This window comes from Anopheles merus, unplaced genomic scaffold (assembly GCF_017562075.2).
Source record: "Anopheles merus strain MAF unplaced genomic scaffold, AmerM5.1 LNR4000062, whole genome shotgun sequence".
NCBI lineage: Eukaryota > Metazoa > Arthropoda > Insecta > Diptera > Culicidae > Anopheles > Anopheles merus.
In genome coordinates, this window is record NW_024427642.1 from 23,518 (window position 1) to 51,214 (window position 27,697).

General features: G+C 38.3%; 3 long non-coding RNA genes across 4 annotated transcripts; 2 read left to right on the forward strand and 1 right to left on the reverse strand.

Moving 5' to 3' along the window:
- The first annotated feature begins 1,046 nt into the window (after window positions 1-1,046).
- LOC121601318 lies at window positions 1,047-5,557 on the forward strand. The gene is made up of 3 exons (XR_006006069.1): window positions 1,047-1,203; window positions 1,280-1,375; window positions 5,304-5,557. It is a non-coding gene; the product is annotated as an uncharacterized LOC121601318 (long non-coding RNA).
- Window positions 5,558-10,108: 4,551 nt separating this feature from the next.
- Window positions 10,109-10,937, forward strand: LOC121601317. The gene is made up of 3 exons (XR_006006068.1): window positions 10,109-10,326; window positions 10,434-10,524; window positions 10,590-10,937. It is a non-coding gene; the product is annotated as an uncharacterized LOC121601317 (long non-coding RNA).
- Window positions 10,938-12,638: 1,701 nt separating this feature from the next.
- On the reverse strand, window positions 12,639-27,134 carry LOC121601316. Of its 2 annotated transcripts, XR_006006067.1 has the most exons (4): window positions 26,931-27,134; window positions 13,044-13,187; window positions 12,846-12,936; window positions 12,639-12,780 (listed from the first exon to the last, which is right to left on the reverse strand). It is a non-coding gene; the product is annotated as an uncharacterized LOC121601316 (long non-coding RNA). The 2 variants fall into 2 exon arrangements; XR_006006066.1 differs by lacking the exon at window positions 26,931-27,134 and having other exon boundaries at window positions 13,044-13,281.
- Window positions 27,135-27,697: the final 563 nt, after the last annotated feature.

Here is a 27,697-nt window from a genome sequence, read left to right on the forward strand (position 1 = left end):
ACAGAGGAAATGAGAAAGCTCTCCTCCAAGCGATGAAGCTCAACTGGTTGGGGTATCCCACCAACAGATAGCGCCACCAGCTTTTTTGCTATTTTTAGAATGCATGAGTCGTTTGGCGTCTGCTAAACGAAGTCTTTCTATATTCCGTTTAGGTAGAGAACTTGAGTCGTTTAGAAGCCGTTTAGTGGTCGTTTAGTGGATTTGTGGCACTTGGGAAGTGTGCGATATCGGGAACCGCATAGAAACTACGACATATATAGTGACGTTACGCTAGACTATATATATTTGAAACTGTCTTAAAATGAATGGCAGGTGAAGTACAAATCCGATAAGCTATACCGTAAATTAATAATAGTTAACGGTATCGTGCGTAGCCGGATTAGTGCAGTGACCTATCAATAAACTATCGACGTGTCAACACGAAAAAAATAGAGAGAAAGAAGTACGAGTGAGAGAATTGGAAGTAAAAGTGGATCGAGAGAGAGAGACATATCATCAAATAGTCTCAGTTCAACGTGTGAGAGTCTCTTCAAAGCGGAATAGACTGTAAGGTGAGCGAAAGAGCGAATCTACCGATTACAGCTGTACAAGCGAAAAGGAAACCCGAACCGTGCTGTGCGATGTGATGAAACTGTAGCTCCGTGAGATTATTCAGTTCGTCAAAATTAGTGCGAGTGAAAGAGAACGCTAACTAAGAAGGAGAGCGGGAGTGAGAAAACCAACACAGTCGTGACGACGGGAGATCATCTAGATCGTTTTAACGTGACAAAGATAAAATACCCAACACAAATAGCAACCGAAGCTTTTTTCTCCCAGTTTCAACCCCCTCATGTCCACAAACTGCCTTCGCTTACTATTCCTATCCCGTTTCTACATTCCACAACGTTTGTTGCGTTAGGGTCAGGGTGTTAGTCAATTCTCTCTTGCCACACGAAGAGAATTCTCCTGCACACTCCGTGTGTTTGATTCTACCCATCCCTGTTGAACACACGTCATTTTCTTCCATCGCACTCATCAGGGTGTTTGCTCTTTTCCATCCAAGCCAAAGAGCGACCTCAGTGTGCTCTGAACCGTGGACGTGAGAGTGTGTGTTTGTGTGCTGCGTGAACTATTTTTCCTGCGTGAAACACTTTCCATACTGCGCCATCCGCGGTGTTCTTTCTGCTTTATCGGAGGACAAATTGTTATCATCTAATTGTTTCGGTAAGTGTCCTTTTCTAAGTGTCTAGTGTTATGTGACATTTATTCTAATTAAAACATTGCACTTTACATGTTTCAGATGTGTGCTGCTACCGCTAGCTGTTCTCCAAACCTCTTCAAATTGCGACACTGTGTGCACAGGCGTTCAAGGTTCAATTGATCCTCGAGCACAAAGGTAAGTTTGTCACATCTATAAATCAAGTGTAATCTTTTTAACAAAGTGTGTCTATTAATTGCGTATTTTCATCAACAGCCTTCATACAACACTGCGGTCGAGGCGCGTCAAATCTGATGACATCTTTCCTGAACCAAGCAGGCTGAACACGCGCACCACCACGGGCTGTGAGTGTGAAGCAGCTAGACTGCCGCAACCAAATCAAGAGAGTAAATTCTCATTTCAATCCGAAAAACTGGGAGAGAGTGATCCCTACAAACAACGAGCGGAATATTTTATCATGGTGTGTGTAAAAACCTAGAGTTAAGCGGAGAATCGGTGTGAAATACACGGAGGCGAGAGCGCGTTTTGGTTTCAACACAGTTTTGGCACTAATACAGTTACACATGTGGAAATGTGTGCGTTCATTTTCGGCCAGCTCGCTCAGTTTGATCTGCTCACAGCGCTGTGCTGATGTCGGTGTCTCGCTGGCACTGCTGCACCGAAAGTTCCCCTGTGTGCTCTCGTTCTTGCTACCACACTAAATCGTCAGTACAGCTCAAGGATCGGCAGCGAGCGGCCGCACGTGCGTCAGCCTAAGTCCTGGACGATTGATGTTATGATTTTGTAAAGTGTTCAAGTGTTCAAGTGTTGTGCGAATTCAAATGAAGCTGCGCGAATGATTCGTAATGCATGTTATGTACATCGCGCAGCTTCATTTCGTACCTTTTTTACAGTAATCAACGTGTACAAAAGGATCTACGCAGATATTCGGCCATTTTAACGTTTGCATCGATGGAGCGATCAATTTTATTTTAGTCAAATATTGTGTATCAAGTTACGTAAATGTGTGAAATCGTGTAAAGTTAAAATGTAAATGTTTCAATCAAGTGATGAAAAAAAATCTACGCGTGTTTACGTTTTTGTTTAGCTTTAGATAACAAAAAAATACGCAGCGAGTGTGAGCGATCGCTGAACGAAAGAAACGCACACAGCGCAACACGAAAGAAACTAACACAAGCACACGAAAGGATGCTCGCGTATGGGCGCGAGCATTGAGAGAGCGCACCGTGTATTTTACATGGGAGCGGGAGAGAACCGTGGTACCCGTTCCCGCCCCCTTTTTTAAGCCTAGAAAATCTTCCATCGGCTTAACTCTAGGTTTTTACGCACACCATGATAAAAATTACCCGCTCTTTGTCCGTAGGGATGACATGCGAGAGAGAATAAAACTAGAAACACGAGAGAGGGCCACACGAAGCGCTTTCGGGTTTTTTCGCCTTCGCGCACATTTTGCTTTATGCGCGACTAAGTGAGCCTTGATGAGCACGATGGCTCCCATACAAACCCAAGCGAAATTTTTCGGGGATAATGAACACAAACTCATGCCATCTCTTTCTATTCATCAGCCCTACTCTCTCACACGCATCGATGAACTTTTACACATCTCTTTGTTCATTGTACTATATTTGAAGGGTTTAAAAGTGATAGATAACAATTCATGTTCATGAACTAGTTATGGTCAAATGTTAATGGTGTAATGTTTGTACCATGGTCGACCTGAGTTCAATTCCATTTTTATTGTTTTTTTTATGATTTAAAGTTTTATTTAATTTTTAAAACATCCAGCTCCAATAACTTCAAACTCATTTACTCATTGCTAGAAATGCGTGTTTAATAGTTAATCTGTTATTTTTATTGTTTTATTTATTTCTTTTAATTCTTTTAGTATCAGTACCCCTTCATACAAACAAACCAGTAAATAGCACGATAATGAATAATAATATGGTGGCGCAACTGGCAAAGTGATTCGAAGTAGAACTAGCGATGTGGTTGGTAGCATCAAGGATGAAGCATGATCATGAGTGGAGGGAGTGAATCCGAATGTTCATTTCTATTTTTAGCTCTTTTTTGCATGGGTTCATCTTTCACGTGTGTTCACTATCCCCGAAAATGATCTGTATTTCGTTGGTCTTTTCGGGGATAATTCGTTAACGAATTATCCCCGAAAAGACCAGCGAAAACCAGCGTGGTCGGGAGCTTGGGAAGGCCTTCGGTTTTGCTAGCTGCCCAACGGTCAAAAGTCGAAGATTTTATATTGACCTTTCACTTTTTCTATCTGTCTCTCGCTCTAATTTGAGCGATTTTCCCCTGATGAGTGTCCCCGAGCCTCCTCGTGTGGTTGTTGTTGTTGGAAGTTGAAGCCGAAACCCCCTCGTGCGCTGCCAAAATCAGCGAAGAACGAAATCGAGTGGCTCAAGCGAAAGAACGAAAAAAATGATGAACGAGTGTGCTGTGAGAATAACACACACGCACGCACAAGGCGACACCCGAAATCTGGTGCGATACCGGCTTTCAGTGGAACAAGTACACACATGCACACATTTGGCCACACCAGCGCTCTGTTCTAGTGCAGGTAGTTTTCTGCAGTCCACGGTGATACTACACACAGCCACGCACTTGGCGATACACGCTGTTTGGTGCGGTGCGGTGGACGTTCAGAATTCAGTGGTGCAAATACACACATGCACACACTTGGCGACACACGCTCTGCTGTGCGGTGAGATTTGTGTTCTGTGTCCAGTGGTGCAAATATACACACACACGCTCTTGGCTACACACGCAGTACGGCGCGGTTGGCTTGGCAGAAGCGCATACACACATTAACGCAGTAGGCTTTACGTTCAGTCCAGTGAGGTTGGTGCTTGTGTAGTGTTTCTGCGCTTGGTAGTCGGCGGATAAACCCCGTGAAAAATGGAGATTTGTTTTATTTGTGGTAAGTAAAAGTGATTAAAATTATCAACAAACATCCTCCCTCCTAATTAATAACATTTTTCTTCCATTTCATGTGTGTTTCACGGCGAACGGAGACAACAAAACCTGTGGCTGTGTCGTAGTGTTCGAGATGGTGGCCCGTACAGTGCAGCGAGAACTAGGTGCGACAGCGATAAGGAACAGAAAGTGTTGTGCTAATTTTTCTCTGTGCGAGTGTAAAAAGTGTTTGTGAAATTATGTGCGTCAATTTAGAATTAAGTGCAGTGGTTATTGTGCATGTGTTGTGTTTTTTTTTTGTATTTATGTTATATAAAATATTCAATAAATCGAATCATGTTGTTATATGGTTTGCACTGTATCATTTTAGAAAGAAATCCTGGCAAAAAAGGGGAGGGGGCTAATTAAACGAAGGTTCGTACCGAACTCCGTTCGGGTTCGCTTCGGCTTCGGGTTACTTCGGAGGCTGAGACGTTTCGCCAACTCAGCTTCAAAGTCAGCTTCCCCAAGTAGCAACCGAAGCTTTTTTCTCCCAGTTTCAACCCCCTCATGTCCACAAACTGCCTTCGCTTACTATTCCTATCCCGTTTCTACATTCCACAACGTTTGTTGCGTTCTCACTCATCAGGGTGTTAGTCAATTCTCTCTTGCCACACGAAGAGAATTCTCCTGCACACTTCGTGTGTTTGATTCTACCCATCCCTGTTGAACACACGTCATTTTCTTCCATCGCACTCATCAGGGTGTTTGCTCTTTTCCATCCAAGCCAAAGAGCGACTTCAGTGTGCTCTGAACCGTGGACGTGAGAGTGTGTGTTTGTGTGCTGCGTGAACTATTTTTCCTGCGTGAAACACTTTCCATACTGCGCCATCCGCGGTGTTCTTTCTGCTTTATCGGAGGACAAATTGTTATCATCTAATTGTTTCGGTAAGTGTCCTTTTCTAAGTGTCTAGTGTTATGTGACATTTATTCTAATTAAAACATTGCACTTTACATGTTTCAGATGTGTGCTGCTACCGCTAGCTGTTCTCCAAACCTCTTCAAATAGCGACACTGTGTGCACAGGCGTTCAAGGTTCAATTGATCCTCGAGCACAAAGGTAAGTTTGTCACATCTTTAAATCAAGTGTAATTTTTTTAACAAAGTGTGTCTATTAATTGTGTACTTTCATCAACAGCCTTCATACAACACCGCGGTTGAGGCGCGTCAAATCTGATGACATCTTTCCTGAACCAAGCAGGCTGAACACGCGCACCACCACGGGCTCCAGCGCGGTGTGAAGAGGAAAGAAGAAAAGACAGAATTGGAAACAGCCGCGCCAGGCTTCCAACCACCGTGTGTGTGTATGTAAGTATGTGAGAACACATGTGTGAATCCTCTTGTGGGAACTGCAAAAGAAGAGAATAAAGAGTGTGAAGCAGCTAGACTGCCGCAACCAAATCAAGAGAGTGAATTCTCATTTCAATCCGAAAAACTAAGAGAGAGTGATGACATGCGAGAGAAAATAAAACTAGAAACACGAGAGAGGGCCACACGAAGCGCTTTCGGGTTTTTTCGCCTTCGCGCACATTTTGCTTTATGCGCGCGACTAAGTGAGCCTTGATGAGCGCGATGGCTCCCATACAAAGGCCTTCGGCTTTGCTAGCTGGGTCAATCTCAGCGGATCTCTGAGTGCTGGTGACCGTTGGGTGGGAACGGTCAAAAGCCGAAGATTTTATATTAACCTTTCGATTTTTTCTATCTGTCTCTCGCTCTAATTTGAGTGATTTTCCCTTCGTGAGTATCCACGAGCTCCCTCGTGTGGTTGTTGTTGTTGGAAGTTGAAACCGAACCCCCTTCGTGCGCTGCCAAAATCAGCGAAGAACGAAATCGAGTGGCTCAAGCGAAAAAACGAAAAAAATGATGAACGTGTGTGCTGTGAGAATAACACACACGCACGCACAAGGCGACACCCGAAATCTGGTGCGATACCGGCTTTCAGTGGAGCAAGTACACACATGCACACATTTGGCCACACCAGCGCTCTGTTCTAGTGCAGGTAGTTTTCTACAGTCCACGGTGATACTACACACAGCCACGCACTTGGCGATACACGCTGTTTGGTGCGGTGCGGTGGACGTTCAGAATTCAGTGGTGCAAATACACACATGCACACACTTGGCGACATACGCTCTGCTGTGCGGTAAGATTTGTGTTCTGTGTCCAGTGGTGCAAATATACACACACACGCACTTGGCTACACACGCAGTACGGCGCGGTTGGCTTGGCAGAAGCGCATACACACATTAACGCAGTAGGCTTTACGTTCAGTCCAGTGAGGTTGGTGCTTGTGTAGTGTTCCTGCGCTTGGTAGTCGGCGGATAAACCCCGTGAAAAATGGAGATTTGTTTAATTTGAGGTAAGTAAAAGTGATTAAAATGATCAACCAATATCCCCCCTTCTAATTAATAAAAATTTTCTTCCATTTCATGTGTGTTTCACGGCGAACGGAGACAACAAAACCTGTGGCTGTGTCGTAGTGTTGGAGCAGGTGGCCCGTACATTGCAGCGAGAAAAACCAGGAGCAACAGCGATGAGGAGCAGAAAGTGCTGTGCTGAATTTGTTATTTTTTGCTCAGTGCGACTGTAAAAAGTGTTTTTTTAAATTATGTGCGTTAATTTAGGATTAAGTGCAGTGATTATTGAGCAAGTGTTGTGTTTTCTTTGTATTCTATGTTGGTTCGATATTCAATAAATCGAATTAACTTAGTATAATGGTGTGCACTGGATCGTTTTAGAAAGAAAAGGGGCAAAAAGGGGGAGGGGGCTAATTAAACGAAGGTTCGTACCGAACTCCGTTCGGGTTCGCTTCGGCTTCGGGTTACTTCGGAGGCTGAGACGTTTCGCCAACTCAGCTTCAAAGTCAGCTTCAATCTCAGCGGATCTCTGAGTGCTGGTGACTGTTGGGTATACACCGTTGAAATTCGATAGAACGAGTACGAAGCTCAGCAAGAGAATCCCCAACGGTCAAAAGCCGAAGATTTTATATTGACCTTTCGTTTTTTCTATCTGTCTCTCGGTCTAATCCCAACCAACCAAACCGTGCGCTTTCGAAGTAAATTTGCTTCGATATAGCTTCGATAGAAGTTCTCTACCGAAGGTGTACCAACTTTGATAGGCAATTCCTACCGAAGTTAAGCTCGGGTGTTTAGCCGAAATGCTACAAAAGAGAAAGAAAAAATTCTCTCGTTTGCTGCTGCCCCGCGTTCGCTCACACGCGCGCCCTGCCCCCTATTTACGTACGTGTTTATAGCCCCTCCCTCCTCCTCCTCCTCTGATCTATCTTCCTACCTTATTTGCAGTGATTATGTGTTTAATTGTAATTGGAAGGAGAAATATTAGATTTATTTATTACGTGATATTTAATCAGAGAGTTGAAACATGGTACTTGGTGGATCTACTGTTCAACACAAGTGGGCCTAACACTTAAACTATTAGCTAATTCGCGCGTGAGGACGTAAAAGGCGCAATAATAATGGAGCGGTTCTAACGTAAACAGACAAAATCGCTCAGCTAGAAATTTGATAGAGCGGAATAGCATTTCATTGTAATAGCATTGCTAGTATATCATCCGCGCATCCTATGAACCGTACTTTTTTAAATATCTTAAAAAGTACGCATTGTATGAAAAAACCGTCTTTACAAGATCGATTCAGAATTTCAAAACACATTTGGAAAAAGTTTTTCGCTAAAAGTGACTTTTCAAATTTTACTCAGATGAATGTTTATTCCTTTAAATTAATTCATAAATGGGGCAAGGGAAATAATTTATACTAATACTAATAGACCACGACTCCATTGCCTGAATTATTTAGTGCCTCAAAGTAGTATATCCTCTTTGCCAAGCGTTTGAGTTAAACTGATTCTTCGCAAAATGTGAAGAGAGCGTTCGGCCCCCCTTCAGATGCTTCGACAGAGTGAAGCTCCTCCCCTTCCTCCATTCGTCATCCATCAATTTTTCTCCGCGCACTCACACATCTACACGCGCAGCTGTTCGCATGGCAACACGTGAGATGCGTGACATGCTTTCTCGCTCATCAGGAAGGATTTGCTTCGAAAGAGCTCGGTTTGGTTGGTTGGGATTTGAGTGATTTTCCCTTCGTGAGTATCCACGAGCTCCCTCGTGTGGTTGTTGTTGTTGGAAGTTGAAACCGAACCCCCTTCGTGCGCTGCCAAAATCAGCGAAGAACAAAATCGAGTGGCTCAAGCGAAAAAACGAAAAAAATGATGAACGTGTGTGCTGTGCGAATAACACACACGCACGCACAAGGCGACACCCGAAATCTGGTGCGATACCGGCTTTCAGTGGAGCAAGTACACACATGCACACATTTAGCCACACCAGCGCTCTGTTCTAGTGCAGGTAGTTTTCTGCAGTCCACGGTGATACTACACACAGCCACGCACTTGGCGATACACGCTGTTTGGTGCGGTGCGGTGGACGTTCAGAATTCAGTGGTGCAAATACACACATGCACACACTTGGCGACATACGCTCTGCTGTGCGGTAAGATTTGTGTTCTGTGTCCAGTGGTGCAAATATACACACACAAGCTCTTGGCTACACACGCAGTACGGCGCGGTTGGCTTGGTAGAAGCGCATACACACATTAACGCAGTAGGCTTCACTTTTAGTCCAGTGAGGTTGGTCCTTGTGTGGTGTTTCAGCGCTTGGTGGACAGCGGATAAACCCCGTGAAAAATGGAGATTTGTTTAATTTGAGGTAAGTAAAAGTGATAAAAATTATCAAACAACATCCCCGCTCCTAATTAATAAAATTTTTCTTCCATTTCATGTGTGTTTCACGGTGAACGGAGACAACAAAACCTGTGGCTGTGTCGTTTTGTGTGTTTTTGGCCCGTACAATGTAGCGAAAGAAATTAGGCGCGACTGTGAGGAAGAGCAGAGAGTGTTGTGACGATTTTGTGATTTTATTCATTGAGCGAGTGTGGAAAGTTTGTTTTTAAATGATGTGCGTTAATGTTAAATTAAGTTCAGTGTTCGTAGTGCATGTGTTTTTGATTTTTGTAAAAGTAAGATTAACGTTAGGCTGGTCTCGTAGTACAGTCGTCAACTCGTGCGACTTAACAACATGCCCGTCATGGGTTCAATCCCCAAATGGACCGTGCCGCCATACGTAGGACTGACTATCCTGCTATGGGGGGAAATCAATTAGTCACTGAAAGCCAAACCCACAAGTGGTGCAGGCAGGCCTTGACCGGCAACGGTTGTTGAGCCAAAAGAAGAAGAAGATTAATGTTATTAATTTCAATAAACAAAATTGTTTAGATATAATTGTGTGCACTGTATCATTTTTGGAATGAAATCCTGGCAAAAAAGGGGGAGGGGGCTAATTAAACGAAGGTTCGTACCGAACTCCGTTCGGGTTCGCTTCGGCTTCGGGTTACTTCGGGTGCTGAGATATTTCGCCAACTCAGCTTCAAAGTCAGCTTCTATCTCAGCGCCCGCTTGGCAAAGAGTAACTCATTTTAATGCCTCTTGCCACCCCTGGCCTTAGTTTTGAAGGAATCATGCGACACACTCGCACTCCACTACCCCATCCCATGGAAAAACGCTCCCACCATCGAGGTGTTGACCAAAATTTCGCTGTGTGCATGAGACACACACTCGCACTCCTCCCGCCCTCCACAGCTGAACGCACCAACCGTTGCGAAGATGGGAGAATTTTTGCTCTGAGCGTGAGACCCTGAAGCGCAAGAGATGACACTATGTGTAAAGACAATCATAATTCGATATGGTCAAAAAGCGTCGATTATCGTTTCATTTATCTGGTAATGATGTTTTCACTTCATCAAAATTTTAAACACTAACAACTAGGCTGATAACAATAGTTGAAATAAAAATCATAATAAAATTAATTCATTTGAAGTAAAATAAATTACATTATACTCTATTTTGACCATATGATCAACACTTGTACATAGTGCCATTTACTTTGTGTTCTTCACTCTCGCGCTGTGTTGTGATCGTTCGAAACTCATTGCCAGAACGAATGCAAAGTTCATTTGGGAAGGATTGGTGCCGGAATATGCAGCGAAAATTATGAAATGATAGTGGTTAGAATAGAAAAGTGGTTAAGTTAATCGTGAAAGATGTCAACGCAGGCGTAAATGCAGTTTGTTTTGTTACATGATCTACGGGTAAGTGCATGCATAAGAAGAAGAATCTTCCAAATGATGTTTGTGTTCTAACAATCGTACTGCTTTCAATGTTTGTTTAATCTTCTATTATTTTCCATCACACGTAGCTATTTCATCACCAAAGCTCCTGATAACAGATCAAAGCAGATGGATCGGGCATACAGAGTCGCCGTTTAATTTAAAATATCTTCGTGATCGGTAAGTTTTAAATAATACTAGTTTTGTTTACCATTCTAATGCTCAATATATCTTTCATTCCTCAGGCAAACGCATCAAACAGCATGTGTTTCTCTTCCAACAGCACGTACCATCGGTGGATCAAGCAGCTAACGTTTTGATCGCCAGTACGCGCCATCAAGAATTGATATTTTGCCAAACAGTACTGTGAATAAAAAACTGCACACTTACTGTAGGAATTTCCTGGAATTTGTTGGTCGGCCTACGCTCGCGGGAATGGTGGGTCTGTTGATCAGAAGGAAAGAAAGGGTGGGAGCGAGGATTAACCAAAAACGCGGCATTGAGAATGAGGGGAGGTGCGCTCAGCACTCACGCTGGGTCACTCAGGATGCTTGAAATAAAATGTTAGGGGAAGTCAGGGTTGGTTCGACACTGCGGGTAAGTTCGACACCTTGCCGTTTTTGTATTTATAGAGCTTTTTGAAAAAAAAACTAGTACATATTATTTATGTTAACTGTTCCGAATATTTAAGTCACATTTCACTGAGCAAAAACCTGTCAATTGTCAAAAAACAACAAAATAAACACATGGTGGTTCTGATTGACAGCCGATGTAAATTTTTACTTCTGGGACTTAAGGAATTGTTGCGTTATTTCAACAAAATTATAGTTTCCGTGTAAATAGTATTGTTTTATAAACACTTTTGATTAGTTCTGTATCACAGGGCGTAATTTTTATATTGAACTATATAATATAAAATGCCACTAAAACTTGTTCGTCCAATGGGGGTAAAATCGACACTTCACTTGGTAGTAGTGTAATGCTGATTTGTAGCATGTTAACTTTTTTTTATCGCAAATTGAAAGTGCATGTATTTTATACTGATGTCTCTTAATACGATGAACGAGAAACTTAACGATGAACGAGAAACGTAATAATTAAGCTGAACAAAAACGCAATTAAAAATGCCGAAGAAGCTTTAAAACTCAAGATGTCAACAAACCAAGGATGTTATAATTATGAAATTCAGCTATTATTCCATCACAGAACGTTTGCCAAACTCTCATTCAAAACATGAATTTTACATATGGTTTAGGCTTATGAAAATTAATATTGCTACGGCTTTGACCTATAATGGCTTTGTATTTTAGGCTGACTTTAGGCCGGGTAGGCTTAACTGAAGAAAAAAATAGTCGCTGGTTTGGAATCACATTGACCGATGTTCGACTTTTGGCTTTCGAGTTGGCAGAGAAAAATAAAATTGAACACTTTTCGATTTTACAAAAAAAAAGAAGAAGATTACTGAAAGATGGCTGCCAGGTTATTTTTTAAAGGAATCTTAACCAATCATTCCGCAAACCAGATGCTATCGCTGCAGCTTCTACTATATGGAGTATGGCCCGATGCTATTTGTAATGAAATTTTTGTTCTTGCTTGTTACTTCATTTTTTTCGCATATTTCAACAATGTTTTGTGTTAATTTTTCATAAAATAGGTACGAAATGCTTTGTTGAGCTTCGATGAAAACTACAGGCCATCAGAGTTTGTTATTTTAAAAGCTAAAATCAATATGTCGAAATCACCCCCAAGGTGTCGAATTCACCCCATCATGGTGTCGAACTTACCCGCACTGCAGTCGTGACGCAACAAAAAACACACTTTTTATTTTTATCAAAATATTATCAAAATCAATCCAGGAACCGTAGTTTCTCGTGAGATGGTACATAATACATCAAAAAAGCTTTTTCGATGTCTACTAGTAAGTTTACATTGGCAAAATTATTACAATCAGGCGAAAACCTTAAGGTGTCGAAACTACCCCCAGTTCCCCTAACAAGCATCGATTTCAAGCATGCATGTCGCGCGACATTTTGCCAAGCGGGCGGATCTCTGAGTGCTGGTGACCGCCCGCTTGGCAAAATGTCGCGCGACATGCATGCTTGAAATCGATGCTTGTTAACATTTTATTTCAAGCATCGTGAGTGTCCCAACGTGAGCACTGAGCACACCTCCCCTCATTCTCAATGCCGCGTTTTTGGTTAATCCTCACTCCCACCCTTTCTTTCCTTCTCCTCAACGGACACACCATTCCCGCGAGCGTAGCCCGACCAACAAATTCCCGGAAATTCCGACAGTAAGTGTGCAGTTTTTTATTCACAAAGCTATTTGAAAATATTTCAATACTTGATGGTGCGTGCTGGGCGAACAAAACGTTAGCTGCTTGCTCCACCGATGGTGCGTGCTGTTGAAAAAAAATATGCTGTTTGATGCGTTTGCCTGAGGAATGAAAGATGAATCGAGCATTAGAATGGTGAACAAAACTAGTAATATTTAAAACTTACCGATCACGAAGATATTTTAAATTAAACGGCGACTCTGTATGCCCGATCCATCTGCTTTGATCTATTATCAGGGGCTTTGGTGATGAAATAGCTAGGTGTGATGGAAAATAATAACAGAATAAACAAACATTAAAAGCAGTACGATTGTTAGAACACAAACATCATTTGGAAGATTCTTCTTCTTATGCATGCACTTACCTGTAGATCATGTAACAAAACATACTGCATTTACGCCTGCGTTGACATCTTTCACGATTAACTTAACCACTTTTCTATTAACATTTAATGATTTTCGCTGCATATTCCGGCACCGATCCTTCCCAAATGAAATTTGCATTAGTTCTGGAAATGAGTTTCGAACGTTCACAACACAGCGCGAGAGTGAAGAACACAAAGTAAATGGCACTATGTACAAGTGTTGATCATATGGTCAAAATAGAGTATAATGGAATTTATTTTACTTCAAATGAATTGATTTTATTCTGATTTACATTTCAAATATTGTTATCAGCCTAGTTGTGAACGTTTAAAATTATGATGAAGTGAAAACATCATTACCAGATAAATGAAACGACAATCGACGCATTTTGACCATATCGAATTATGATTGTCTTTACACATAGTGTCATCTCTTGCGCTTCAGGGTCTCGCGCTCAGAGCAAAAATTCTCCCATCTTCGAAACGGTGGGTGCATTCAGCTGTGGAGGGCTGGAGGAGTGCGAGTGTGTTTCTCATGCACACAGCGAAATTTTGGTCAACACCTCGATGGTGGGAGCGTTTTTCCATGGGATGGGGTAGTGGAGTGCGAGTGTGTCGCATGATTTCTTTAAAACTAAGGCCAGGGGTAGCGAGAGGCATCAAAATGAGTTACTCTTTGCCAAGCGGGTGGGTCGGAGCTAACAGTGAATGTGTTTATACGGCGAAGAGGCGACGTGACGAAGCGTCGAAGCGACGAAGCGACAAAGCGACGAAGCGACAAAGCGACGAAGCGACGAAGCGACGAAGCGACGATGCGACGAAGCGACGAAGCGACGAAGTGACGAAGCGACGAAGCGACGAAGCGACGAAGCTACGAAGTGGTGAAGCGACGGATGGCGAGCGGAAAGCAGACGTATTAATATATCGGGCAGCGGCGTAAGGACTAAGCGTAAGTTAGAAAATAGAACAAGGCAGGCAATAGAATACAGAAATTTATAAATGATATTATTGTAATTGCTCAATTAAATATACGTTGATTTAATTTCGTGCACTGGTTACTCACAATATTACAAAAAAAAACATCCTTCCTTTACATTACCCAAATTCCCATTTTTCAATGCTATCAAAAATAAACGAGAATGTTCTAGGATTAAAAAATATTGAAAAAACATTATCTGGTGATAGAAAGTTTCGCGGATGTCTGCTTGAACACTATGGTGCTTCTGCAAACCGCCTATTTGAAAAAACTAAGGCCTATCTGAATAGTTATCAAGAAATAGAACCATTAACAAACAACATTGAACTCAAACAAATTTTAAAAGAGATCATTGAAATTTTTGGTAACATTCAAACCCACATAAACTATCATCAATCAAACCGTATTCGGATTAAATTTAAAACCTTAGCCAGACTCGTTGTCATGTTCGTACGTTGGAGTGAGAGCAAAATGGACAATTTTGTCATCAAAACAGCTACTGCACTGGTACACACATATGATGGCAACCCGGATGGATTAGACAATTTTGTGGATTCCGCCAACTTATTAAATGAGCTTTTTCCAAAAAACACACTAATGTTGGTTAAATTTTTAAAGACCAGATTAACAGGAAAGGCACGATTAGGTTTATCGCCTAACATTGATAATTTTGAGTCATTAATAAATGATGTTAGGTCCAGGTGTCAAGAAAAACTCAACCCCGACAGAATTATATGTCAATTAAAAGCGATTCGTCATGGAGACACTAAAACCCTTTGCGATGAAGTTGAAGTACTCAGCACTAAACTTAAAAACGTTTATTTACAACAGGAAATACCCGAACAGATAGCAAAAGAAATGGCGAAAAACAAGGTGTTAACACTCTTATTGACTAAGTAAAAAATCAGGAAACAAGAATCCTTTTAAAAGCGGATAAAATTTTCTTGTATTTCTGATGCTTTTGAAAAGGTTTTAGAAAATGAAAAAAATAATAATGATATGCAAATATTATCCTTCGGAAGAAATTACTATTACACACCACACATAAATAGTAAGCGAAGATTTTTCCGCAGCCAATTTCCCCATAACACAAATAGTAGATATATGCAAAATACGCATAATAGAGGGTTTGGCAATCGTTTAACGTACAATAGCAATCAACCCGATAACAATCGATTTCAAAATAAAAAATATTTTCATAACAGTCAAAGGCGAATGCCAGCATCAAACACAAATTTTAATAGGCTATACACAGCGCAAGCTGAAGAACAGGAGCATTTTTTAGGGGATCCAAATACACTGGAAGAAACTCTCCAGAGTACGGAAAACTATCAACATTCGCAATAAATTTCCATGCTAGTAATTTCATAAAAGTTCAAATAGAAATGGCTACCAATAAAACAAGTATACTGATTTTAGATACTGGAGCAGATGTGTCATTATTCAAAGTGGATAAAATAATGCTAAAACAACAAGTTTATAAACAAAATTAAATAAATCTAACAGGTGTTACTAATAATTCTATAAATACATTAGCAGCCACGTTTACTAATATATCATTGTGCAACGTGTCTGTTAATCATAAATTCCACATTATACCTAAAGATATTGATATAAAGGCAGACGGTATTTTGGGAAGAGATTTTCTCACAAAACATAAATGCGTAATCGATTATGATCACTGGCTTTTAAACTTCAACTATGAGGGCATAACAATATGTCACCCAATCGAAGATAGTATCGATGATGGTTTTATACTGCCGTTACGTAGTGAAGTCGTACGAAGAGTAAAATTAAATAAGTTAACCGAAGATTCAATCGTTCTTGCAAATGAAATCAAACCAGGAATTTTTTGCGGCAACTCCTTGGTATCAATCGATAAACAGTATGTAAAGTTCATAAATACCACTGATAATAATGTGTTCATCGCCAATAATTCATTCAAACCTCTGGTTGATCCAGTTAAGAACTATACAACTAAAAATAAAATATCCAAAAACAGTTTAAAACACCAGTCTAAAATAAACGAAATTCTCAAACAAATAGAGTATGAAAATATTCCAAATTATATAATTTCAGATTTAGAAAAAATTCTCATCGAATATAGTGATGTATTTTGCACTGATGATGAACAAATAACTACTAACAATTTTTACGAGCAATCAATAGAGTTGAAAGATAATGTACCGTGTTATATTCCAAATTATAAACAAATTTATTCTCAAAGTAATGAAATAAAAAATCAGTTAGATAAGCTGCTCAAAAATGACATAATAGAACATTCGGTCTCACCATATAATTCGCCTATCCTCTTGGTACCAAAAAAATCCGAAGAAACCAGCAAAAAATGAAGGTTAGTTGTTGACTTCAGACAACTAAATACAAAAAATATGCCTGATAAATTCCCTTTGCCTAGAATCGATACTATTTTGGACCAATTGGATAGAGCAAAATATTTCAGCACCTTAGACCTGATGTCCGGGTTTCACCAGATCCCTTTGCACAAAGAATCAAGAAAATATACAGCTTTTTCAACATCATCAGGGCACTATCAATTTAAAAGATTACCTTTTGGGTTGAATATAAGCCCTAATAGCTTTCAGCGTATGATAACCATAGCAATGGCAGGATTGACCCCAGAGAGTGCTTTCGTCTATATTGATGATATCATAATAACAGGTTGTACAATAAAACATCACCTTGAAAATTTAAGAAAAGTTTTTGATAGACTACGTTGTTACAATTTGAAGCTGAATCCATCAAAATGCAAATTCTTCCAGAGTAGTGTAACTTACTTAGGGCACAAGATCACGGATAAAGGTATATATCCTGATGAATCTAAGTTTGATACCATTAAAAATTACCCTTTACCCAAAAATGCCGATGATGTTAGAAGATTTGTTGCCTTTTGCAATTACTATCGTAAGTTTATTCGTAGTTTTGCAGAAATAGCAAAACCATTAAATAATTTATTAAAGAAAGGGTCAATGTTCTGCTGGTCGAAAGAATGTCAGTACGCGTTCGATACTCTCAGAAGAAATTTAGCATCACCAAATATATTACAGTATCCAGATTTTAAGAAAGAGTTTATTATCACAACAGATGCATCGGATATTGCATGTGGCGCAATTCTATCCCAATTAAAAGATAATAATGATTTACCAATTGCCTTTGCAAGTAAAAGTTTTACAAAAGGGGAAAAATCCAAACCAACGATAGAAAAAGAACTGACAGCTATTCATTGGGCAGTAAACCATTTTAAACCATTCATTTTTGGGAGAAAGTTTAAAATCCGAACAGATCACAGACCTTTGGTTTACCTATTTTATATGAAAAATCCCACGTCAAAATTAACACGTATGAGGCTGGATCTTGAGGAATTTGACTTCGAAGTAGAATTTGTTCAAGGTAAATCAAATACAGGGGCGGACGCACTATCAAAAATCGTCATTGATTCACAACAACTTAAAGACATGCAAGAAAAAAACATAGAGGTGCTAAAAAAGAAATCTCTGTTGATGGTAAACACTAGAGCAATGACTAAACAAAACACATTAAAGATCCCACAGAAAACTATTGAAGAAGAAAAAGAAAATAGGTCCGTAACAGAACCTACTTTTTGGCAAACTGAAAATCCTTCAGAAGTAAATAAACTCTTAAAGATTCAGTCGGTAAAGCAATTTAACACAATTAAATTAGTTGTACTCAATAATAATCTTAATGAGGAATTGGGAAACACATCTATAAAATGCAACGTAAATGGAAGTCAGGCACTCGAGTCTGCTCTTCTACAAGTATGCAAAATTGTGAAAGAATATAAACGAAACAGGATAGCGATTTCTTTACAAGATTCATTATTTAAGCAATACTCGATACAAACCGTAAAGGAAATCGCGGATAAAGCCATTTCCGGTTTCGAGATCATTGCATACATTTCGCCGAAATGGGTTACAAAGCAGGAAGAAATACATAATATTTTGAAAGATTATCACATGTTACCTTCGGGAGGACATGTTGGTCAATATCGATTGTATTAAAAAATACGAGACAAATTTAAATGGAGAAACATGAAAGAAGAAATTAAGGATGTTGTACAGGGATGCGAAAAATGTAAACAAAATAAAATAAAGAGACACACAAAAGGCGAGAGCGTAGTTACGACTACGCCCATGAAACCATTTGAAGTGGTATGCATAGACACAGTGGGCCCATTACCAAAAACATCAAAAAACTATAGGTACATTGTAACGATGCAGTGCGAGTTAACAAAGTATATTGTTCTCGCTCCAACACAGAATAAAGAAGCGAACTCAATTGCAAGGGCTATGGTAGACAATTTTATTCTGAAATACGGAAAATTTCTTGAGATGAAGTCCGATCAAGGCCTTGAATATAATAACGAAATTTATAGAAAATAGCAGAAATACTCGAGGTCAAGCAGACTTTTGCAACTTCATATCATCCACAAACAATAGGATCTTTGGAAAGAAATCATAGAACATTAAATGAATATCTAAGAGCATTTACGAATGAGCATGGTGATGACTGGGATGATTGGGTAAAGTTTTATGAATTCAGTTACAACACAACACCTCACACAGATACAAATTATACTCCGTATGAATTGGTATTTGGAAAAAAGGCTAACCTTCCACAGGATTTACGGAGTAGTAATATTGAACCAGTGTACAATTATGATGCATATTATAACGAAATGAAATACAAATTGAAAAAATCAAATGAAATAGCACGTAAAAATTTGATTGAGCAAAAATTAAAAAGGCAGGATAGTGCAAATGTCAATGTGAAACCGTTAGATGTAAAGCAAGGAGACGCGGTTTACTTAAAAAACGAGAATAGGAAAAAGTTAGACCCCGTATACATAGGTCCATATATAGTAGTAAGCTTGGATAAATCTAATTGTACAATTATGAATAAGGCTACAAATAAATTTAGCACGGTACATAAAAATAGATTGATTCAGGGATGAAAAGCATACGCTTTTAATTTTTGAAGGGGTGAGGTGAGACGCCTGATAGTTAGGCAATTAGTATAATACTAGGAATAATCAATTATAGTAAGCAATTGTGGTAGCGATCGTTTATGGTATGATAGGAAGGATAGGAAGGATAGGAATAATTATAGCAAGTAAATTACATAAAAATGCATTGGCTAGATAAGGACAGAATATAGGGCATACGATAGAATAGGATAGGGAGATAAGCTAATAGCCACATAAGATATGTTTAAGATAAATACTTTTAGCCAATAGAAAAACACAGGGTAAATTTTGGCGCGAAAAGAAGCAGTATAAATAAGGGTTAGGAATAGGAATTAGGCCATTAAGGAAACTGTAAACTAAGAGGAAACGCTGCCCGAAAAATACAGAACTAAAAAGTATTCCTAAATCGGTGTAGTTATTTCTAGTTAGATGGAAAGAAACTTTTGTCCACCACATGGCGACCGTGACAGGAAAGAAACCTTTGTCCACCACAATGCGATTCCGTCGTACGAATAAATAAAATTAATTTCGTCGGACGTCGCATCCGATTTCATCTGTCAAACTTATTGTTTCAGGTTTTATAGGAACTACCTTACATTTATTTTTCATAATCGTTAAACTAATAAAATCATCCAAATAATCGCAATATGAATCGAAAAAACGTTTAAAAGCACGCGCGATAAAATTGCATGCGATGGACCACAGACACGATCGTAAAGGGATCAGATGGTGGAAAAGGGCCTTTGGGGGGTCGCAATATGTGAGGGATCTTACGTCATTTTAAACACTTTAACTATTGGTTTCCGTAAACAAAACGTAGCAAATAGAACAAATTCCTTGGTTCTTGAGTGCGTTTTAGGAATTCTTTTAATTTTATATTATATTTTGTATTATTTATAATTTTGCTGGATTTTTTTGCTGGCGGTATGTTCTTTACACATATACTTCCCAACGCAGTCTAATAACAAACATGGTCGCCCCCAAATGTCAACAGGCCTGAACTCGAATAAGCGGCTAAACGGCTCTGAAATCATATCAAACTCAACCTTATCCGGGTGAACCCCAGAATAAACCGGAGTCCCAAATTGCCCTTGGCACTCAGGAAATTTTGTCGAGATTTATATGGGAAATTGTTGCTTGGGACAGTTTGGTCGGTTTTCGTTGTATTCGTTTAAAGTTTTTGTTGAGAAAGATGATGTAATATAACAAGCACGATAATGTTATATTACACTATGTTTTATCTCGTATTATATAATATACATACAGGCGTCCCCCGAGTTACGACCCCCTCGAGTTACGACGATTCGCAGATACGACGATTTTGATTTTGACAGTTAAAAGTTTTCATTGACAAGAAATTGATACGTAAACGGCTACGTGTAAACGGCTACGTGTAAACGGCTTTTGGAATAAAATTGATACATTATTTTTACGTGATATATGCGAGAATGTACAATACAAACACGAACAAATATTCAGTTATAAACTTAACGGATGCTTTATTGCTAACTTGTGTATGCCGCGCTGCCCCGATGCGAAGTGTCTTCTGCTCTTCGCGCAGCAGCCGAACGATCCACCCCGACCGATCGCTCTCAGGCGCTCACGGCTCGTCAACTGCAGTAAGAGCGGCTTACTGCAGAGAGAGCACGCGAGCAGCTGGCTGCATTCTTTCATCTAACAATTATCCAACATTATTTTGAATAAAATGCACACTATAATAGATTCCGACTCTGCAATTTAGGTTATAAACTTTATATTCACAATTATTCGACATACGACTATTTCGACTTACACCTTGCTTTGGGAAATTTTTTCGGTTCCAAATACAGTCGTATCTCGGGGGACACCTGTACTCAAAGGCACCAATTTTTAACAGTGCGCATCAATTTTTGTCTCTAAGGTATCCATTTTTGACTGTGAGTCAATTGTTTTTTTTTTTACAAAATTCCAAATTGTAAGTTCCAAACTTATTCAAATTTAATAAAGTAGTTAATAATTTCATTCAAAGTACTCAAACTATAACAATTGTTATGCCAATTTTGAATGTCTGAATGGAGTGAAAAAATGGCATGTATTTTCATGTAGAAATTGTAAAATTTAATTTTTTTTTTCTCTGTTTGTTCAATTCAGTTACACGGTTTTTGTATTGTTAATGTGATTTAAAATAATTGTCAAAAATCTGCTGAAATACCAAGTAAAATTATCATAATTCTTATAAAAGTTAAAAAAAAAATACGATTTACAGACAAAAATAGGTGCGTTAGAGTCAAAATTGATGCATTAGATGCAATCATTTATGCGCACTGTCAAACATTATGCCTTAGAGCCAAAAATTGGTGACAACGACTGTAACGTTACCTTGCGTCAAAACAATGCAAATGTTATAGGGTATAGAAAAACAAACCATTAGAGAAATCCGACAAAATTTCAGTTTACTGATATTTCAGCATTCCCAAACCGAAATCTCAATTAAGATATGTAAATGGTCATTTACGTTTTTTACCGAGACTTTCGGTTACAAAGAATCAGTAAAGAAAATAAACGAGATCTCGATTGTACGGATTTCGGTAGTTTTAAAGCAAGAGTCGGTGAAAAAATGTATGTGTGTAGCATGACAAAAATGGGCATATTCATGACTAAAATTGAAACAAGCCAATAAACCCTATCAAAACATAAACAAAAATGTTCAAGCTGCTCTTACACACAATGAAATGCCATAAATATTATGTAGAACAGCTTTAACAGAGGAAAGGAAGGATAATACAAACAAATGTCAAGTTGCTTCACCACCAAATGTAGCATGTTATTAACCGCTGGATTCGTGAGCGGGGTTTATTTGTTTATTTTATTTTTTTTTTTTGTTTTAAACATACGAATCAGAAGTTTTCAGATTATTTAGGGTTGAAAACACAACCTAAACTGATCCTCGTTTCAAGATCGCCTAATCGCCGCGACTAGTAAATGATATGCGCCTTTAGGTGAGAATAACCCAGTAAAATTATTTCTATCAACACAATAACTAGAAAGAGATAGGAATGTAGCACATAAAGCTAAAGGAAAGGAAAAATTAAGCAATAGTCCTAAACCGGAGAGTAGAATGTATAAACAAAACAAACGATATCTGGCTGAATGGCTGATGCAGCGTTAACTTGAGATTGTTTATCGGTTCTAATTAATTATGTTTCTTTGCATTTACGTAAAACATAGACTACACATGATTACTGAAGCCCATACTATCATGGGAAAAACAGGTCCCTAATGCTATTGTAGGGAAACATACGAGGTTAAATTGTTCAATTAGATAAGTTCAATGACGAAACATAATAATTAAATTATTAAATGAAAAGCAATATATGCAAAACGATTATTCAATTCAATTCAAACGATTGGATTCACTAAATGAAATTAAATGAAATTATTCAGTGATCAAATAGTATAATGTTTATACTAAAGTAAAGTTTGTTTGTTTACTTTTTGTATGGGATGCTTGATCCAATTAAGCCTTATGAAAACAATAGTTTAGAGTGATATTTCAAGCGTTGTAATAATATACAGACTAGACTCGACTAGCGAAAAGCTAAATAAAAAAGTACAATCTAACATTAAGTTAACAATTCAACAACAAAGTGTTAACAATACAAAAAGCCTTCATACTAAAAAATAAATAAATAATAAAACAACATTATGTATCATGTGACATTACAAAAACATTTATTTTTTTGTAAAACCATTGTATTATTGGCAAATTGCCAGGTGCAAGAACATATTTCAATATAGTTCTTACTCAATTAAATTAAAATAATCGCCCATTACACCAACATAAGTAAATATAGTTTTCATCTTAATACCCCATTCCTATATGGAAATCACCGATCAAATCCAAGCCTATATTTTCGAGTTGCAAGCTAATTCTACTGCAATGTCAGTGTTTAAATTAAATACGCATACATAGTTATGAGTCATGACCAGCGAAAATGACGGAAATGTGTATATGTAGCATAGTTTGTCAGGGTTTTGTGATTGCAGCAAGGTGGATTAAAGAGATCAGATGCTGGAAAACTTTCCAATCCTGGTCCCCAGGATTCAAACTTTGTCTATGTTTTTCAGTTAATGTATCTACCACATTTCGATTAAATATACTTTTAAAACATATTTTGGTGCTTTGAAGTATATTAATTCGTATTATTTCGTGAATTTATCGCGTTTCAACATGTTTAATTCATTGCGTTTTCAACATGTTTCAGGAAAAAAACTAATGAATCATTCTTTTTCTTTTTTTACATTTATTTCTCATTATCTACGAGACATATGGACAATTTAAGTAAGATTAGAACTCTTACTCTTACTCTTACGAATAGGTAAGAAAGTAAGTAAGTAGAACTCTTACTAAAATGATTTTAAATTTCTTGACCAAACGATTTCTCAACTCTTTTGTTAATATATATAATTTTTTTCGACAAAATCAATAAACATACAAAAATGCTCTTAATAACCAAGAATACGTTCTATTTGCTATAGTTTGTGGGCGGAAACCAATCGTTAACAGTTTTACAATGACGCAAAGTCGCTCAACTATGGTAACCCCCCAAAGGCCGTTTTTCACCACCTCGTATCTTTAATCCACTTTGGATTACAGTTACCACACAACCGGACAGTCAGTCCTATTAATTGCGTCCACGTGCATTCAAATACATCGGAATCACTTATGGAAGTACAGGCGTCCCCCGAGTTACAACCCCCTCAAGTTATGACAATTCGCAGATACGACGATTTTGATTTTAACAGTTTAATGTTGTCATTGACAAGAAATTGATGTATTTTTTTGAATTTCTGGGCTGCTAACCGTTATACACACATTCCTAAACTATCCGATCTTTAATATCTATATCGTGTAAACAGATTTTGGAGGAAAATTAATACATTATTTTACATTATTTTAAATAAATAAAAGATTAAATAAAATAAACGATTACATAATTTCCGACTCTTCAAATTTGGTTATAAACTTTATATTCACAGATATTCGATATACGACTATTTCGACTTACGCGTTGCTTTGGGACATTTTTTCGGTCCCAAATACAGTCGTATCTCGGGGGACACCTGTAGTTATCAATGCAAAAATAACAGTTATTTTTATCATATTGTGCTCTGAATTTCATTAAAACACATATTTGATTTTGTCCTGAATTCGAAGCAAGATTTTTTATTTTGTTTTAAATTCCGGACAGCCGAAGTAAACTGTGGTTTATTGAATAAAAATATGTTTTTAGACAATGATAATAACAAGAAAACAACAACATTTAAAGATCTTTTCGATAGATGGCTTGATGGCCGTACGGGAAAGACTGTCAATTCGAGTACAAGAGAAAAACAGCATCCATATCCCGTTGTTTTTAAGACCGTCGTTCTGTTGGTCTAGGACAGCGATCGGCAAAGTCCGGCCCGCGGGCCAAATGCGGCCCGCCGCAACATTCAATCCGGCCCGCGAAAGGTTTTGACTGATTTTGAAAGATGGAAAGAAACTATTCGTATACAAATTACTGAATATCTTTTAGAATAACAATTTTCTACCATCGTACTCTTTCAACTTTAGTTAAAGTACTATGGAATGTCGGATCGTTTGGTATGTTCGAACTCGTGATCAATATCCCCGTAACGTTTATATGGAAACAATTGACTTTTTTTTCAGCTGGCTGTAGAACAAAAACTAGGAGAGATAATTTCTTTACATGTACATCATTTAAAAGGTAGTTATTTAAGCTTCCTTGGACAAATAAATCTAAGACTTTGGGAGTTGCTGTTCATCAATTTTTCGGAATTTTCGCCACGATGGACGAATACATGCCTATAGACATCCTAAGTTTTCGCGACAGAATTGTTAGAGTAGAGCTAGGGTTTCATGTCGAAATTTTGCCGAAACTCACATAATACGAACACATTAAGTTTTGGCGTCACTGTTTGCCATTGCGAAATCAGTGGACGCGATTTCTGCTTCCTGATATATATGTTTATGTTTCCCAAGTACTATTTCACTGTTTGGAGGGTTGCATCGATCTCCCGGCCCAGATATCCCAGTAATGTAGCCACTTGTACCTCTATATTTATTTTTAGCATTTTTGAACCTCAAAAATTAACCTGGGCTCCCTTGCGATGCTCTCAAAGTGCAATCAACGATTTGTTAGAACGGGTAAAGATAATCCTATGATAAATTTGTCAATATTGTAAATGCAACCGTTAATTACATAACGGTTAACATTGTTTCAACACGACAATAAGACTTTCGGAATGAAGGAAATCGCACACGAAATTTTATATTGATGAGATGCACTAAAGACTGGTTGCAATAAATGTATTTAAAGTTTTGCATGCGACTTTGCAATGGGAGATCATTTGACTTTCGTCAACGCAAAACATGCAATAAAAAGTTTTAAATGTAGTGAAATTACATTTTTTTAGATATTTTGTTGTTGTTATGATTTAATCTTTCCTTTTAATTTCACACAAATCAGTTGGTTTCCCTTTAAATTAGTTTGGAGACAATTTCGATCGTATTTGAAAGCAAAAACCAATATTTAAAAAACCCCTGTTGTTTTAACGAGAACGACGATTCCACACTATTGCTGTTTACGAGTACAACGATTATCAATGTGCTTTTTCATAAGGAATCAGTTATCAATTGAACTGAAATGGCGTGACTTGTCCATAACGCATTTTTATAATTACTGAATCTATGTTTGCTTCGATAATTTTTCAGCCTTTCAGACTTTTGTAACATCCCCGGAATATCTTCAATATTTTTTTACGGCGTGGGAAGAAGGGGTCTTCAAGAAGCTATATTGATACTTTTTGTAGTTTTTTGACTGATCAAATTTGTGGCCATCTATTGCTGATTCTAAAGTGATTAAAGATTGCAATTAGTTTTTAAAGAAGGTATCTTTAATTTTGAACTATACTTTGATGATATAATTACAGAAAAACAACAATAATACCAAAAATGTTTCTAAAAGATTAAAAGGTAATAATTTTAAACGCAATAATTAAAAACAACCGCATTCTCCTGGCCCGCGGCACTCGATCATTTACTAAAGTTGGCCCAATGCCTCAAAAGATTGCCGACCGCTGGTCTAGGAGGTTTCCTTCACTGAGAATTTGATGTTTAAAATTTTAAACAAGTTAAAAACTAAAAAGAGTGTTAATTTGAAGATTACAGATTTAGTGGCTATCCGGAATTTGAATCAAAACGTCCGTAATTTGAAACATCAGCTTGAAACTGTCTGGAATATGAATCAAATTTTTGTTACAATTCAATGAATTTTTGCAATGTTTCTTGTAAATTTATAAGAAATCTTAATTTTTTTTCTCAAATATAGTAGGTTTTCTTTAGTAAACGGCGGTATACAGACGTCTGAGCCAGTGGCGGATTTAACGCTACGCGGACTGAGCGGCCGCGGGGGGCCCCGTAAATGTAGGGGCCCCGTAAATGTAGGGGCCCCGTACATGGTAATTCCAGCATATAGAACAGTGTGTACAGTAGTCTCAACAAGAACTTCTGTGTTAGATAGGGGCCCCACGGATGAAGGGACTCATAAACTATAAAGGTCCAGTAGAGGGATCCTGAGCACCCTCCCCCTCCCCCATAAGTAAACCATTGAAGTGTGGTTGCTTCAAAACCTAATGCAACAACATACAATATGCAACCCCCCCCCCCCCCTTGCTTGACGCCAACCGGCCTCCACTCCTTTTAACGCTTAGGGCTCCCAACACCCTAAATCCGCCACTGGTCTGAGCGATTAAAATTGAAATAGTTTGAAAATATTAAATGCCAAAAATGTCTTAAGTGTCCGTAAATCGCAGCAGTACGGTAGAAAAAAAGATGATTTCAATTGAGATACTTTTCATTACATACCTAAATTCAAATTTCCTATTCGCAAGGGAAACGGTTCAGCAATTATTTTGGAACACTTTATACCACTGTCATCCGGATAGCTTAACCACAAATGATTGTCACCTTTATCGCAATGCTCACTTTTTTTGTTTAATTCTAGAAGAACTGGTTCACAAACATGGCCATTTTCCATTTTCTTATTACTATCACTAATCGAAAGTTTGGAAAAATTAGGGAAACTTCCTTTGTATTTACCACATAAATCATATTTATCCATTTCATACGAACTATGATAAACTTCCTCTTCAGTAACGGAAGATGACAAAAACTGTGATTTGTCGCCAAATTCCTTATCGTATACAAATTACTGAATATCTTTTAGAATAACAATTTTCTACCATCGTACTCTTTCAACTTTAGTTAAAGTACTATGGAATGTCGGATCGTTTGGTATGTTCGAACTCGTGATCAATATCCCCGTAACGTTTATATGGAAACAATTGACTTTTTTTTTCAGCTGGCTGTAGAACAAAAACTAGGAGAGATAATTTCTTTACATGTACATCATTTAAAAGGTAGTTATTTAAGCTTCCTTGGACAAATAAATCTAAGACTTTGGGAGTTGCTGTTCATCAATTTTTCGGAATTTTCGCCACGATGGACGAATACATGCCTATAGACATCCTAAGTTTTCGCGACAGAATTGTTAGAGTAGAGCTAGGGTTTCATGTCGAAATTTTGCCGAAACTCACATAATACGAACACATTAAGTTTTGGCGTCACTGTTT